This window comes from Lynx canadensis, chromosome C2, assembly GCF_007474595.2.
Source record: "Lynx canadensis isolate LIC74 chromosome C2, mLynCan4.pri.v2, whole genome shotgun sequence".
In the NCBI taxonomy this organism is placed as follows: Eukaryota; Metazoa; Chordata; class Mammalia; order Carnivora; family Felidae; genus Lynx; species Lynx canadensis.
Genome location: NC_044311.2, coordinates 143,352,072 through 143,368,953, shown reverse-complemented (window position 1 = coordinate 143,368,953; position 16,882 = coordinate 143,352,072). Strand labels below are relative to the sequence as shown.

The following is a 16,882-nucleotide window of genomic DNA, read 5'->3' as shown; positions in this document are numbered from 1 at the left end:
AGGTTTTCCTTGGTGCTTTTTCTCTACACCAGTCAAGCCTCCCCATAGACTACAGATGTGAGGGGATCTCAGACTTCAGGTTAAGCATGTCTATCACTTATACAACATTGTCTGGTGGACCACTTCATGTCATTATTTTAAAAAAAAAAAATATCTCTTAGAAAGAGAGAACATGAGTTGGGGAGAAGTAGAGAGAGTGGGGGTCCCAAGCAGGCTCTGCACTGCCAGGGCAGAGCCCGATGGGGGGCTCGAACCCACAAACTGTGAGATAGTCACCTGAACCGAAGTCAAGAGTCAGATGCTTAACTGACTGAGCCACTCAGGTGCCCCCAAATCATTTTTTTCTAAATCCATAAACTAGAAAACAACATTAAGAAATAAAAATATTGCTGTAAATTTTAAATTCATACTGGAAAGAAAATATTCCTAGTGCTGAATTGTCTAACACAGTAGTCACTGGCCATTGTTGCTATTTAAATTTAAGTTAAAATAAAAATAAAGGGGCACCTGGGTGGCTCAGTCGGTTAAGCGTCTGACTTTGGCTCAGATTATGATCTCGAGGTTCATGAGTTTGAGCCCCGCATCTGGCTCTGTGCTGATGGCTCAGAGCCTGGAGCCTGCTTCAGATTCTGTGTCTCCCTCTCTCTCTGCACCTCCCCTGCTCATACTCTGTCTCTCTCTTAAAAGTAAACAAATATTAAAAAATGAAATAAAAATAAAAATAAATAAATATTCAGTTTCTCCATCACATTAACCATATTTCCTTTTTTTTTTTTTTTCATTTTTGGAGAGAGAGAGAGAGAGAGAAAGAGAGGATGCAGGTGAGCGAAATGCAGAGAGAGAGTGGGTAAGAGAGAGAAAGAGAAAAGTGGGGCTCACCCAAAGCAAGGATCATGTTCACCTGAAGCAGGGCTCGAGCTCACCCAAAGTGGGGATCAGGCTCACAAACCGTGAGATCATGACCTGTGCCGAAGTCAGATGCTTAACCAACTGAGCCAACCAGGCACCCACATTAGCCCCATGTAGCTAATGGCTACCATATTGAACTGTGTAAATATGGAACACTGTCCATATTGTTGTGGACAGTTGATGACAGTGTTGTAATATTGGACAACACTATTCTAAAGTTTCAGGGCCAATCATTTTTGACAAAGAAAACAACTCCTGTTTTCTCTGCATGACTAGATTCTTAATATTTTAATCCTCAGCGAATCTGAGTTTTTGTAAAGTATGAAGGTATATGATATCAGAGGCTTGTAAGGACAGAGTATTATTCCTCATTTTAGAGACAGACCAAGTTCCGTTGATAACTTTATTTTTAAACAGCCTTGTTAGGGTCAAAAGACAGGCAAAAATCCAGAATTGCAACACTTTTTCCTAGAAACTTTCAGATTGCTTGTAAGCCATAAAAATTCAGCACTGGGGAATTTAAAATGTTGAGTTAGTGACCTCATACATTTAGCTTTTTCTCAGGAGTTTTCATGGTTTCCTTGCTAAATACAGAATGCACTTCTTTGTATCACATTCTTTTCCCATATTTGTAACTTTCACTTCCTTTTTACATGATACATATTTTAATATATTAAGGCTACCTTATTTACTGACATGAATAGATATGAGTGCAAGTGTTGAAGAAGAGAGAACTTTCAGGAATACTCTTGGAATTCTGTGATCTTATAGGCTAATAAACCTAGAGAACTGGTATTTGCTTGGAACAAGAATGATCACAAGTTCTGAATGTTTTAGATACCACTAGACAGCTCTTCTTCCCCACCAAAGAGGAAACTTAATAAATCTTTGTCAGAATTTAAAATTTCCTCTCACTGCTTCTTCTGGAAATACTTGGAGGACTGGGTCACCAAAACCCACATTCATTGTCTATTGAAGACATGGTCAAATCTCAGACATTTTAGTTAATGCCCAGCCTGAACATGTTATTTAATCTGCCTGCAGTGAAAAAATTGATATGCAACCTATAGATTCTCACTGTGATTTTGTTTCAACTTTCAGTGGATGACAGGGTGACTGAAAACACATCGTTCCTTTACAAGCAACATGGCCACCGATGCAGGGCGACCCCTCAACAGCATCCTGCATCAGCGAAGCCCGTAGTGAAGGAATCTTCCTAGAGAATTCTATATATGTGCCTGTATCATGCTTATTGTGGCTTCCACTGCACGGTTCTGACAGTCAGACATCTGAAAATAAATTATCATGGTAAGGATTGTTATTTTTAATAGATGCAGAATTTATATTCTTAACTCTTAGGAACTCTTCTAAATGGAAAGAGATAATTAATACACTCCCCACCCTTTCCTACAATTAAAGAAAGAGACACTGACTTTAGAAAACTAATATTGTTCAACAGTTTAGGGAATGCTATTAATTTTCAAAAGTTTACTACAATCCTCACAGAATTTTCCCAGGCCCCGCCACAATACTGGTATAAAACAAACCACATAGGATATTAGAATTCAGAGAAGGGGAAGAGAAATGAAAGTTTGCATTAAAATGATGGCAAAGGAGCACCTGCGTGGCTCAGTCAGTTGAGCATCTGACTCTTGATATTGGCTCAGGTCATGATCTCACTGTGAGTTCAAGCCCCAAATCAGGCTCTGTGCACAGAGCCTGCTTGGGATTCTCTCTCTCTTTCTCTCCCTCCCCCACACACATGCGCTCTCCCTCCCTCTCTCTCTCTCTCTCTCTCTCAAAATAAGTAAACTTTAAAAAAAATTTAAATGATGGCAAAGATTTTGAATTTCCAGGAAGGGAAGTATCCCAAGGAATTCCAGATAGAGTAGGCAGTAAGAAAAGGAAATAACAGGAAAAATGCTGCCATCAGTGCTTCTGAGACTTTAAAGTGCATGGAAATCACAGCTTACTCAAATGAAGCATTTGATAAATAAATCTAGATTAGGACCTGAGATTCTTTTTTTTTTTTTAACGTTTATTTGGTTTTGAGACAGAGCATGAACAGGGGAGGGGCAGAGAGAGAGGGAGACACAGAATCTGAAACAGGCTCCAGGCTCTGAGCGGTCAGCACAGAGCCTGACATAGGGCTCGAACTTACGGACCGTGAGATCATGACCTGAGCCGAAGTCGGACGCTTAACCGACCGAGCCACCCAGGCGCCCCAGGACCTGAGATTCTAAAAGGCTCCCAGGTTTTGAGTAACAAAGCTATGGTAGACTCAGTTACCATAATCAGCATATAACTCACATTTGCATTGATGTTTTGTTATCTAAGATTGGTGCTGAAATATCTTACCTCATTTGACTATAAATGAATGAAATCGGATTCTGTGAAATATCTTGTCTTGTACATCAACTCAAATCTTCTACACCTGCCTTTCCCAAGCTGGATATAATTAGATATGCCTGTTGTACAAATGTTCCATGCTCAAAGAAGTTTGGAAAATATTGCGTTAAACACAGATAAGTTTCTTTACGGTAAGACTCTCAGAGCCTTTAGCACAATGTCCATTATGAATCTTCAAGAGAGAGAATTGACCACACACAATGCTTTCTTCCTAGTACACCTGTTTATACTTCCTGGAGAAACTTCTCTACACTGTGAATAGTGACATATTGACAAGTTCTGAAGTCTCAGTGGTTAAGTTCATAGATACTACTTTGGTCAGTGTAATTGCTGACCTATACTTAAGGGTAAGTCACTGATTGGGGTGCCTGGGTGGCTCAGTCCATTGAGCATCAGACTCTTGATTTCGACTCAGGTCATGATCTCATGGTTTGTGGGTTTGAGCCCCACAGCAGTCTCCTCGCTGACAGTGCAGAGCCTGTTTAGGATCTTCTCTGCCTCTCTCTCTGCCCCTACCCCCACTCACTTTCTCTCTCTCTCTCTCTCTCTCTCTCTCTCTCTCTCTCCCTCTCTCTCAAAATAGTAAACTTTAAAAAAGAAAAAAGAAAAAGGCTAAGTCACTAATAAAAGAGTTTTCAAAGATGGTCAAGGCACCATGTTAGAAATAATGATCACCTTTGTCCCAGTCAATCAGATGGAGCTGAGCAGAGAATGCTAGTATAGAAAACACTGGAAAGCACACAATGCTGAGGATGTGCAGAAGGCATGTTATAGAATTAGGATGTTGAAAACCACCATTTCTTTTTTTTAATGTTTATTTTATTTATTTTATTTATTTATTTATTTTTTTTTTTTGAGAGAGAGACAGAGACAGAGTGTGAGTGGGGGAGGGAAAGAGAGAAGGAGACAGAATCAGAAGCAGGGTCCCAGCTCTGAGCTGTCAGCACAGAGCCTGATGCGGGGCTCAAACTCATGAACTGTGAGATCATGACCTGAGCCAAAGTTAAATGCTTAACCAACTGAGCCACCCAGGCACCCCCAAAACCACCATTTCATATGGCACAGGAGAGCTGTAACCTGTAAGGAAATGATAGTGGCAAATAGGACAAATCAGTCCTCTGTGAACCAAACAGAAACAGAATGGCTCATCAGATGTAAGAACGGAAGTGCCCCACCCAGGGAAACGGTTTAAAGAAGGTTTTCCAATCGTGCCACACAGAGCCTTGTGATCATTGCCTTTGCAAGCGAAGAGAAAGAGGAAATGTTTTCCAGAATAAGATTTGGGAAGACTGGTCTCATCTCTACCCACCAAGACAACTGGGAGAGAAGCTTCTAACTGCAAAATACGTGAAACCCAAAGCTTCGAGAAATACTTCTCTGACCTCTCTTTAAACTGGTTGTGTTGAGGGGCACCTGGGTGGCTCAGTCGGTTGAGCACTGGACTTCAACTCAGGTCATGATCTCATGGTTTATGAGTTCAAGCCCCCCCCCCCCATTGGGCTCTCTGCTGTTAGCAAAGAGCCTGCTTCAGATCCTCTGTCTCCCTCTCTCTCTGCTCTTCCCCAGCTCACGCTGTCTCTTCCTCTCTCTCAAAAATAAATCAGCATTTAAAAAATAAATAAACTGGTTTTGTTGAAATAAATAGTAGATTGAAGTTTTGCTTAGAGCAAAGAAGCTTCAACCAACTGACTTTCTCTTTTACACATAGAATTGTATGCTTTCCAACTTCAGGAGGAAGTAGCAAATATACTGTTATGATAACTGAGTCCCCTGATAACAAAGACTTATCTCCTAGGAAACTGGGATGTAATGGTTCTCAAAATGTAACTGTATCAGAATCACCTGGAGAGCTTGTAAAAACACAGATTCTTGGAACCCACCCTAGAGCTTCTGATTCAGTTGGCCTGGGATGGAGTCTGAGAATTTGCATTTCTATCAAGTTTTCAGGTGATGCTGTCACTGCTGGTCCAAGACCCACACTTTGAAGAAGACTGCTGAAATGGAAGGAGCCTTAGTGATCGCCTGAAGCACCCCCTTTCCCCACAGATGAAGAGTCTAGGGCATGAAAGAACTTACCCCCTAGGGTGGGGCCATGAACAGCCCCCTTGACCACAATCCGGTGTGGCATCTCTGTGCTCTCCTGTCCACTCCTGTATCAGGAAAAGTTGTGAAACACTTGGAAAGGGACCGAAACATGTTACCTTGGGTCTTGCCCATCTACCCTTCTACTGTGTCTTTGCCTTTCACTGTCTTTCAGCTATTTTATAACTCTGAAAGTTGTAGAAAAACGATCAAAATGCAAATGATTATATTCCGAGGAAATGCCAGTGAATTGATATCTGTGAAGTATAATTGTTGGGCTGTCAGTATTAACCAAATATACATCAATGTGAAACTATACAGCAGTCTCTTTTTTTTTAATATAATTTATTGTCAAATTGGTGTCCATACAACACCCAGTGCTCATCCCAACAAGTGCCCTCTTCCATGGCCACCACCCACTTTCCCCTCTCCCCCAGCCCCCATCAACCCTCAGTTTATTCTCAGTATTTAAGAGTCTCAGTCTCAGTATTTATGGTTTGCCTCCCTCCTTCTCTGTAACTTTTTTTCCCCCTTCCCCTCCCCCATGGTCTTCTGTTAAGTTTCTCAGGATCCACATATGAGTGAAAATGTATGGTATCTGTCTTTCTCTGCCTGACTTATTTCACTTACCATAATACCCTCCAGTTCCATCCACGTTGCTGTAAATGGCCAGATTTCATTCTTTCTTATTGCCAAGTAGTATTCCATTGTACATATAAACCACATCTTCTTTATCCACTCGTCTGTTGATGGACATTTAGGCTCTTTCCATAATTTGGCTATTGTTGAAAGGGCTGCTATAAACATTGGGGTACAAGTGCCCCTATGCATCAGCACTCCTATATCCCTTGGGTAAATTCCTAGCAGTGCTATTGCTGCGTCATAGGGTAGTTCTATTTTTAATTTTTTGAGGAACCTCCGCACTGTTTTCCAGAACGGCTGCACCAGTTTGCATTCCCACCAGCAGTGCAAGAGGGTTCCCATTTCTCCACATCCTCTCCAGCATCTATAGTCTCCTGAGTTGTTCATTTTAAACACTCTGACTGGTGTGAAGTGGTATCTCAGTGTTTTTTTTTTTTTAATGTTTATTTTTGAGAGAGAGAGACCGGGGGGAGGGGCAGGGAGAGAGAGGGAGACATAGAATCCTAAGCAGGCTCCAGGCTCTGAGCTGTCAGCACAGAGCCCGACACAGGCCTCGAACCCACAAACCATGAGATCATGACCTGAGCTGAAGTAGAAAGCTCAACGACTGAGCCCCCCAGGCACCCCTGTGTGGTTTTGATTTGTATTTCCCTGATGAGGAGTGATGTTGAGCATCTTTTCATGTGCCTGTTGGCCATCTGGATGTCTTCTTTAGAGAAGTGTCTATTCATGTTTTCTGCCCATTTCTTCACTGGAATATTTGTTTCTCGGGTGTGGAGTTTGGTGAGGTCTTTATAGATTTTGGATCCTAGCCCTTTGTCCGAGATGTCACTTGCAAATATCTTTTCCCATTCCGTTGGTTGCCTTTTGGTTTTGTTGATTGTTTCCTTCGCAGTGCAGAAGCTTTTTATTCTCATGAAGTCCCAATAGTTCATTTTTGCTTTTAATTTCCTTGTAAAGGGACATCTTTTAATCAAAATAACTTCTGATTGCTTTGTTTCCTGTGACACTGTATTTGTCAGCGTTCTCCAGAGAAACAAAACCAGTACAAGGAACTAGCTCATGCAATTATGAAGGCAGGAAAGTTCCCAAATCTTCAGGGTGAGTCAGTAAGCTGGAGACTCAGGAAAGCTGACAGTAGATTTCCAGTCCAAGGGTGAAAGCCTGAGAATCAGGAGAGCCAGTGGTGGGTTCCTGTCTGAAGACAGGAGCACTGGGGACCATAGGAGGAACTGATAACCCAACTGAATGGCTTTCAGGCAGGAAGATTTCTCTTTACTTGGTGGAGGGTCAGCCTCTTTGTTCTATTCAGGCCTTTGGTAGAATGTAAGGCCCACCCACACTGGGGAGGGCAATCTGCTTTATTCAGTCTATCAGCTTCAAAGTTCATCTCATCCCAAAACACCCCTCCAGAAGCGCCCAAGCTGCTTTTTGACAAAATATATGGGTATCCTGGCCATTCGTAAAGTTAACCAACACTGATACCCTGTTGTCACAAACTCTGTATAAGCCCTTAAAATTCCTGACTTCACACTTAGCACAGAAAGCTAGTTACTGTTCATCATATTTGTTCAGTTCTACCACCTGGCCATAACTGAAGATTTACTTAGGACAAAAGGTAAATTCTTGGGGTGCCTGGGTGGCTCAGTCGGTTGAGCATCCGACTTTGGCTCAGGTCATGATCCCACAGTTCATGGGTTTGACCCCTGTGTGGGGCTCTGTACTGATAGCTCAGATCCTGGAGCCTGTTTTGGATTCTGTGTCTCCCTCTCTCTTTGCCGCTCCCCCACCTGGACTCTCTCTCTCTCTCTCTCAAAAATAAATAAACGTTAAAAAAAAAAAAAAGAACAAAAAGTAAATTCTTACATCATCAGTTTGCTAGGTGTGAGACACAAGCCAGGGATGAAAAAAATGACCAAAAATAGCTGACTAATATGAAGAATATTGGTGAAGAGGCAGCTTGATCTAAATGGGTTTTACCTAAGAACTTCCTTCTTTCCCTTTTTACCCCTCTCACCAGGGATGTGATTTTATTTTCTCTCGTGATTGCCCTTTTAGGACTGGAATCCTGCGAGTGTTCCTAGTGCTGCCTTATGGAATAGGTTGGGTTTGGTAGGAGACACAGAATGAGGGTAAATAACTCAAAGTGGATTAGAAGGTAGCTGTGGAACCCATGGGGGAGGGGAAGGAAAAAAAAAAAAAAAGAGGTTAGAGTGGGAGAGAGCCAAAGCATAAGAGACTGTTAAAAACTGAGAACAAACAGAGGGTTGATGGGGGGTGGGAGGGAGGGGAGGGTGGGTGATGGGTATTGAGGAGGGCACCTTTTGGGATGAGCACTGGGTGTTGTATGGAAACCAATTTGTCAATAAATTTCATATAAAAAAAAAAAAGAAGGTAGCTGTGGGTACAGGCATCCATCGCCATGGGGCAGCAAGAGCTGGAAGGAGTAAACAGAAGGAAAGATAAGAAAGAACGTTGAATGGAGCAGAGGGGGTGAGACTGGATGGGAGAAAGTGAGGTGAGCGGAGTGAGGATGTCAGCTCTACATCCTTGAAGACGATGTCAGATTACACCAAGAAGAGAGAAACCAACCTGGAGTTCAGAGAAGGCTCAAGTGGTGAGAGAGAAAAAAGAGCTGTTATCACTGAATTCCTTGAGAAAAAACTGTTAAGAAGAAGCCTGATGCCTTAAAGGACAGTGGCATCCACGGGTCAAACAAGCTTGAAATAAAGGGCAGATTTGATTAAATCATTAAGCATGAATGCCAGGTTCTTTCTTACCTTCGGGTTTTATGCATGCTTTTCCCTCTGCCTGGAATGCCTTCTCTCTCTCTGCCATCACCTGTTCACTCTTGTTAATTATTAGGTCTCCACCTACCTGCTCTTTCTCCCAGAAGAGTCCTCTAACCCCCGGAGACTGGGTTTGGTGCCCTCCCCCATGTTCTTGCCTCACCCTATTCTGGAACTTATTGCACCCATTGAGATTGCTTTCTGCCATGCCTGTTTTCCTGAGTGAGCTGGGAGCTCCTTTACGACAATGGCCGTGGCTTGTTTGAAGTTGTATCTCCAGAACATCCTTCAGTGCCCAGCACTGTACAGGAGCTCAACAGATATTTGCTACTAAACTGGGCTAATGAAAGGATGCCTGAGGACACTACTTCTGCTTTCTCAATGGCATTTAAGGCCCTGTGCTGGGCGTTTGGTGGTGGAGCATCAGGAAGAGTGAGGTAGATAAAGCGAAGCGTCTGGACACTCTGCTGAGCCCCGAAGGAGCCTGGTAACAGCTGTGACTCATGGTGTGGTACAAGACAAGTGAAACAATACACTACGGTAGCCCAGGACAGGAGAGTAGGAGTGCCAGATCTAGTAAAGAAAAATACAGGGTGCCTGGGCACCCGGGTGGCTCAGTTGGTTAAGTGTCCAACTTTGGCTCACGTCATGATCTCACGGTTTGTGGGTTTGAGCCCCGTGTCGGGCTCAGTGCTGACAGCCCAGAGCCTGGAGCCTGCTTCAGATTCTGTGTCTCCCTCTCTCTGTCCCTCCCCCTTCATGCTCTGTGTGTGTCTCTCTCTGAAGTAAATGAACATTAAAAAAATTTTTTTTAAAAACACAGGGTGCCCAGTTAAATTTGAATTTCAGATAAACAACTAATAATACATATAAATCTCATTGGATATTGGGGGCATACTAATGCTGATAGTTATACATTGCTTGTTAAAATAAAGGTTTGACTTGGCCTGTAATTTATTAATCCTAAAAGAGAGGAACATGGCCTATAAGAGATACTATAACTTCTGTCTTATAGGGGGCATAATGCGGATAGAAGAGAAATATGGATGATTCCGGAAAGATTTTCTTTTTATTTCTTTTTTTACAAATATTTTTCATGTTTATTTATTTTTGAGAGGGAGAGAGTGAGCAAGTGGAAGAGGGGCAGAGAGAAAGGGAGACACAGAATGTGAAGCAGGTTCCAGGCCTGCTGTCAGCACAGAGCCCGATGTGGGGCTCGAACTCACAAACCTGAGCCAAAGTCGGACACTTAGCTGGCTGAGCCACCCAGGCGCCCCCAGAAAAGATTTTCTAGGCAAAATGGGAACTGAGTTGAGTTGCAAAGGACGCAAGCCACAACGTGAGGAAATGTAGTTCAAGCAGAAGACCTTTCTGGTGAAAAGTCAGTGGCAGGTCCAGAGACTGGCTGAAATCTGGTTTGGCTAGTGTGAGAAGGTAGGAAATGAATGGTGAACAGCCCAGCTAGATGGTTGGGCAGGGTCTGGTCACTCCACTTGTGTCAGAGCCCCAGCACCCCCAGCACCCCTGCCCCACTCGCCTAGGCCAGACTTCATGAGCAGGCAAGATGGGATCTTTCTGCCTGGGCAAATGTTTCATCTTTACCCAGTTGAGTAGCATTGGACATTAGTCTCTCCCCGTCAATAATGAAGAAGGAACACCAGGGATATTTCGCAAGGGTGATAAATTGCTCAATTGTTTGCATTTTTTTTTCAAATATGGGTGTCAAAATAGCACCTCTAACCAACTTGAGGAGAAAGTGAATATTAACAATGACTTATCAAAACAAGATGGGAAATACTAACAACTTCTAAGGCATTTATAATTTAGTCTTTTACACTTCTCTCTTACAACATTTATTTAGCATTATATGGTAAATATATAATGAAATTGATAAAATAGTTTACTTACCATCTAGGTGAGAGGTGGAAATGTTTATGTAAACTTTTTTGAGCACCTGCTATGCTCCAGGTGGCAACATATACAATTTTTTAATCTTTTTTTTAAAATATTTTACTCTTTTTAAGCAATCTCTACACCCAACACGGGGCTTGAAATCAGAACCTCGAGATCAAGAGTCATAGCTCCACTGACCAAGCCAGCCAGGCACCCCAATAATTTCCCTTAGTCTTAATCACAACATTACTAAATGTTATTGTACATACAAACATATGCAATAATAATATAACACTATTGTGTATATAAGCATATACAATAATGCTATAATGATTGTTATGTGCCTCTTGCTGAGTGAGGTTCATGTTAATTTGCTCATCTATGATCACTCAACGAGCAATTTGGTGATTTTAGGATTCAAATCTGATTTGACTCCAACGTCTATATTGTTTCTATTATATCACACCTATAGATATAGATCCATGGATAAATAACAATTGTTGAGCCTTATGGCATACACATTGTGGGAACAGAAAGGAAAGAACGTCTAATTCTGCCTTATGGGCATCAGGAATGGCTTCACAAGGGAAGTGATGTTTGAGTAGTGATTGACAAAATTATCTCATCTTCTGATCAGATTAATAATAGGCAATATATGAAGCATACCCACAATAAAAGATTATTACTAGTTTTTTTTTAATTATTACTAGTTTTAAAAACAGATATTGTATTAATTCAAAAAAGCTCTCATTAGGTCTTTGTAATCTTTTATTAAATGTTCCACATGGTGACACACACTTACATTGTCATACTTGCTTCCTTTTTTATTAAACACCCACTAATGTAATTAGTCATATTCATTAAATGGTCATTATTTATAATCTTCAGTACTTATATGATTATAGTTTGATACCTCTTTTGCTAGAAGCACTACGCATTCACATAAAAATATATTTTAAATATCTTTATAATTCTATGACCTACATGAATGGTTACATAGTTGTGTTGACTAAATTCCTCCCACATAATTATTTCAATTATATAAAATACTACTTACATAAGTAGAATGGTATTATAGTTGTAAAATATTCAATTCTGCAATTATGTAAGATTAAATTAAGTAAGAAGGACTGAAATTTTAGCAGCATACTACTTAGAGAACATCTGAATGGTTCTATTCCTATATTTTATTTTATTTATTTGTTTTTTTAAAGTCTATTTATTTATTTTAAAGGTTACACTCATTACTTTTTTTAAGTTCATTTATTTATTTTGAGAGAGGCAGAGAGTGAATGGGAGTAGGGGAGGGGCAGAGAGAACAGGAGAGAGAGAAAGAATCCCAAGCAGGCTCAGCACTGCCAGGACTAAGTCCGAGTCTAGAACTCATGAACTGCGAGATCATGACCTGAGCCGAAATCAAGATTCAGAGGCTTAATGGACTGAGCCACCTAGTTGCCTCTAAAGTTTATTTATTTATTTTTTAACGTTTATTTATTTTTGAGACAGAGAGAGACAGAGCATGAACGGGGGAGGGTCGGAGAGAGAGGGAGACACAGAACCGGAAGCAGCCTCCAGGCTCTGGGCCTATCAGCCCAGAGCCGGTCGCGGGGCTCAAACTCACGGACCGCGAGATCATGACCTGAGCTGAAGTCGGACGCTTAACCAACTGAGCCACCCAGGAGCCCCTAAAGTTTATTTATTTAAGTAATCTCTATACCCAACATGGGACTTGAACCCATGACCCTGAGATCAAGAGTCACATGCCCCTCGACTGAGCCAGCTAGGTGCCCCTCTATTTCTATACTTTAAACGATGCACCTATAGTGATAAAATATGAAAGCAAAATGTTTTTCAATGTTTTGCTTTCTTAAAAGACATTAACGAAATTTTAGTTTAAAACTTCAAAGAGTGTTAGTTATGAATATATTCTTGTGGGTTGAATCCTCTCTGAACCCAAACCTGGCTTCCAAATTCTCTTTCAAGGAAGCCCTCTAGAGGGATTTCACTTACTCTGGTTAATACCTATTTTTCCTGGCAACTCATTGTCCATTGCCTTAGAAACTTTTGCAGATTTTTCTCCCATAGAAAAAGCTATTAAAAAATTCCAAGGACTCTATTCTTCGCTTAGTAAGCTTAGCCGTCTTTGACTGACTTTCTGACAATGACCGTCCAGAAGCTGCAGGAAGAAGTGTGTAATTCTGACCTTGACAAGAACACTGGTGACGAAGGTTATGTGCTTGAATTTCAGATGTGTTCCTCAGGGAGTCATATAAATTTGATGCTTATACTCATTAAAGAAGAAATCTTTTTTTATTAAAGGATAAATTTAAATGAAGAGAAAATTACGACTTTCACACAATATAAAATAACCATGTATAGAAGATTTTATTTACCTCAGGAATTAATGAGGGGCCATCAGATGTTGTAGCCAGTTTAAAAGAGAACCACAAGTTTGTAGTCAGATAAAGAATGTGAAATGAATTTGCAAACAGATGCAAAACTGGCAAAACTGGTCAATATCCACTGGAATACAATTTGCATTTTTGCGGACAGGAAGTGTTTGCATTACAATAAATTTTCCACAAGTTAACTTCTGTATCTAAAAGGTTGTGAAGGGAGGGATGCCTGGGTGGCTCAGTCTGTGAAGCAGCTGACTTTGGTTCAGGTCATGATCTTGCAGTTCTTGCATTCAAACCCTGCATCGGGCTCTTTGCTGTCAGCATAGAACTGGCTTTGGATTCTCTGTCCCCTTCTCTCTCTCTCTCTCAAAAATAAACAAAAACATTTTTTAAAATATTAAAAAATAAATAACAGGTTATGAAATAGCCTCGTTGAAGGTAGATAAAGATATAGATAACCCAGATGGATGAGGTAGAAGGCAATTAGTAAATTTCAAAGTCTGTCCCATTTTTTCTCATGTATTCTTTATTTAAACGGTGCTTTTGGGGGCGTCTGGGTGGCTCAGTCGGTTGAGTGTCTGACTTCAACTCGGGTCATGATCTCATGGTTTGTGAGCTCCAGTCCTGCATGGGGTGGGCTCACTGTTGTCAACGCAGAGCCCGCTTCAGATCTTCTGTCCCCCTCTCTCTTTGTCCCTCCCTCTCTCTCTCACTCTCTTTCTTTCAAAAACAAATAGAAAAAAATTTTTTAAATAAATAAAGGGTGCTTTTAATGCATATGACATCGTATTAATGATAAATAGCTCAAGATTTAGAAATTAACTGGTAAATAAATTAGTTGTTGCAGTCAAAGTCTCACATGCAGGAGTCTGGTACTGAAATTCATTTTGGACAATAACATAAAACATAAGCATTCTTTTGAGAATCTGGCACTGACTAATTCTACGTTGACACCAAAGCTGAAATGTTATTCTATTTTCTGTCCATGTCCGTGAAATACAATATAAACATTCTGAATGATTCGGATCAGTTATCTAACTACGAGCAATTTCCATGCCACTCACAGATCTACTTCTATCATAATAACAATAATACCAGCAGTAATAATAAAAACTATGGCAGCCAAGTCTTACCAATCCCTTAACATGTGCCAGACCGTGTTAGGTCTTTCACCGATAACTGTTTAATTTTCATAATACCACATACAGTGTGGTATAATTATACCTATTTATGGAATAGCAGTTCATGCCTTCCTTACTTTAAGCCCTTCTTTTTAAATAAAGAACAGGAAATTTTAAGCAAACAAGTTTCATTGAATGATCTGAATTATAGTATTTCAAAAGCAGCACGGTTGGGTGAACTAAATAGCAATCCTTTTTTGGCTCTGGTTTCCTCAATGACTTGGCTTCTTTTCCCCTCAGTTTTAAGTTATGAATAGCGTTATATAATTGCTGATGTTTAATCTCTGGGCAATGCTTCGAGACATCTCTTAAGGTCTAAAACCCTCAATTATTCCTCTTTTTATGAGTGGAGAGAATTGGAAAGGACTTGAGTGACTTGCTTTCAACAGACAGATTTAGAGTCTGGAATTGTTGACTTCTAGCCATTCAGAGAGAAAACATCTAAAAGAATAATGCAATAAAATTACAAAACAAACATCTTTTGGGGAACTGAGATACTCTCTGGACTGCCCACGTTGGAAAACTGTGTTCACACTTACCATCTTCTTTGCACTCCTTCCTCCTTTTTTTCTCCATCTCTGTTCTCTTTATTGGCTTTGTATGATTAAAGAGCCATTTAGTACCTCTGACCACACAAAAGAATAAAGAAATAGGCGAAGTTTGACTTTCTCTATGGCATATGCAAAGGAATTTATTTTAATATATGTTGCATTTATTTTACAGATGACTTTTTCTTGTTTTCCTAGAGTTACAGTTCTAAACTCTCTCCAACTTGCTCTGCGTTTTTAATTCCTCACTTTGCATTGTGGCAAAAGAAGAAAAAAAGCAATCACTATGCCAAGGACACCCTCTAAATAAAGATGGTTTATCCCAGGCCTGACTGTGAGCTTTCTCCTCCCCACCGATAGAAAGTGTTAGAAAAAGGAAGTAGCATGAGTCATTACTATTGCCACACATTCAGGAAAACCCCTGCTCGGTCTTCCTCTCTACCCTGTGTATGACAGGAGGTAAATTTTCAGAACATATATTCAGGAGTTTTCTGTAAGAATGCAGCATCAATTTGATTAAAAACAATAAAAAGAAGGACAGACATAAAAAATCTTTGAAGAAGAGAAGAATGAGTCTGATCTAAATTTGTTGAGAGGCTAGTTGTTTGGAAGTGGGAATGCTGTGTCCATTTCCTACACATCCTCTAAAATAACTAGGACCACTCCTAGATCAGGTCACCCAAGCATATCCCACCCCTAAGTGACTGACATATACACAGGATTGTTTCTGTGGGGAAGACACATTCAGCTTTCCAGTTTGATTACCAAGGACATGTTCAACAAAATGAAAAGACAACCTACAGAATGGGAGAAAATATTTGCAGACCATATAGTTAATTTTATACATGGTGTGAGGTAAGGGGTTCAACTTTATTCTTTTGCATCCAGTTGTTCCAACACTATTTGTTGAAAAGATAAAAGATTTGGTGTGTGTGTGTGTGTGTGTGTGTGTGCGCGTGTGTGTGTGTGTGTGTTTAAAGTATAATCTCTATTTTATTTTATTTTATTTTATTTTTTGCACAAAGCAGTTTTTCTTCAGTCCTTAAAGACTTATCTCCTTACATGGGCTTTGATGGAGGTCATGAGGCAGCACCTGTGGGTCTAAATCAGAGTGGGGTCCTTCTGTGCTTCACGAGGGTGATTCCTAACTACTTTGCTGTGAATGGCACAACTCACACAGCAATGTAGTTTTGTATACAGCTTGAGAAGCATCTAGGCGTCCAAGACACTTGCTTCAGAAATGTCCTTGATGGTGGCAGCCTCCACTATGTTCAGAATAATGAACTTCCTAATGGCCTTTTCCTTGGGCACGCAGTGGGAGAAGTTGGTGGAGGAAACCGGCTGCAATTGGCCGTGGCCCTTTCTGGCATGACCATTATTCCTTCTTTTCCTGGTCATCTTCGAAGCAAGGACTCGAGAGAGTGAAAAGATTATGGTTTATCCATTGAATTATGCCAGTGCCACATTGTCTTTACCACTGGGAAGTCTACATCCTACAAGTGTCTTAATCTTTTAGAAGATTGCTTTGAATATTCTGTTTCCATGAGTTTCCATATAAATATTAACCTGTCAGTTTCTGCAAAAAAAAAAAAAAAATAGGGGCGCCTGGGTGGCGCAGTCGGTTGAGCGTCCGACTTCAGCCAGGTCACGATCTCGCGGTCCGTGAGTTCGAGCCCCGCGTCGGGCTCTGGGCTGATGGCTCAGAGCCTGGAGCCTGTTTCCGATTCTGTGTCTCCCTCTCTCTCTGCCCCTCCCCCATTCATGCTCTGTCTCTCTCTGTCCCAAAAATAAATAAACATTGAAAAAAAAATTAAAAAAAAATAAAAATAAAAAGGCACAACTCTCGGGGCGCCTGGGTGGCGCAGCCGGTTAAGCGTCCGACTTCAGCCAGGTCACGATCTCGCGGTCCGTGAGTTCGAGCCCCGCGTCGGGCTCTGGGCTGATGGCTCGGAGCCTGGAGCCTGTTTCCGATTCTGTGTCTCCCTCTCTCTCTGCCCCTCCCCCGTTCATGCTCTGTCTCTCTCTGTCCC

At 41.1% G+C, this 16,882-nt stretch overlaps 1 long non-coding RNA gene and 1 pseudogene across 1 annotated transcript; both read right to left on the bottom strand.

The window, feature by feature from the left end:
* Positions 1 to 1,340: 1,340 nt before the first annotated feature.
* Positions 1,341 to 6,063, bottom strand: LOC115524002. Its single transcript, XR_003971907.1, has 3 exons — positions 6,031 to 6,063; positions 5,395 to 5,468; positions 1,341 to 2,198 (listed from the first exon to the last, which is right to left on the bottom strand). It is a non-coding gene; the product is annotated as an uncharacterized LOC115524002 (long non-coding RNA).
* A 9,847-nt stretch (positions 6,064 to 15,910) lies between these two features.
* On the bottom strand, positions 15,911 to 16,310 carry LOC115524069 (annotated as a pseudogene).
* Positions 16,311 to 16,882: the final 572 nt, after the last annotated feature.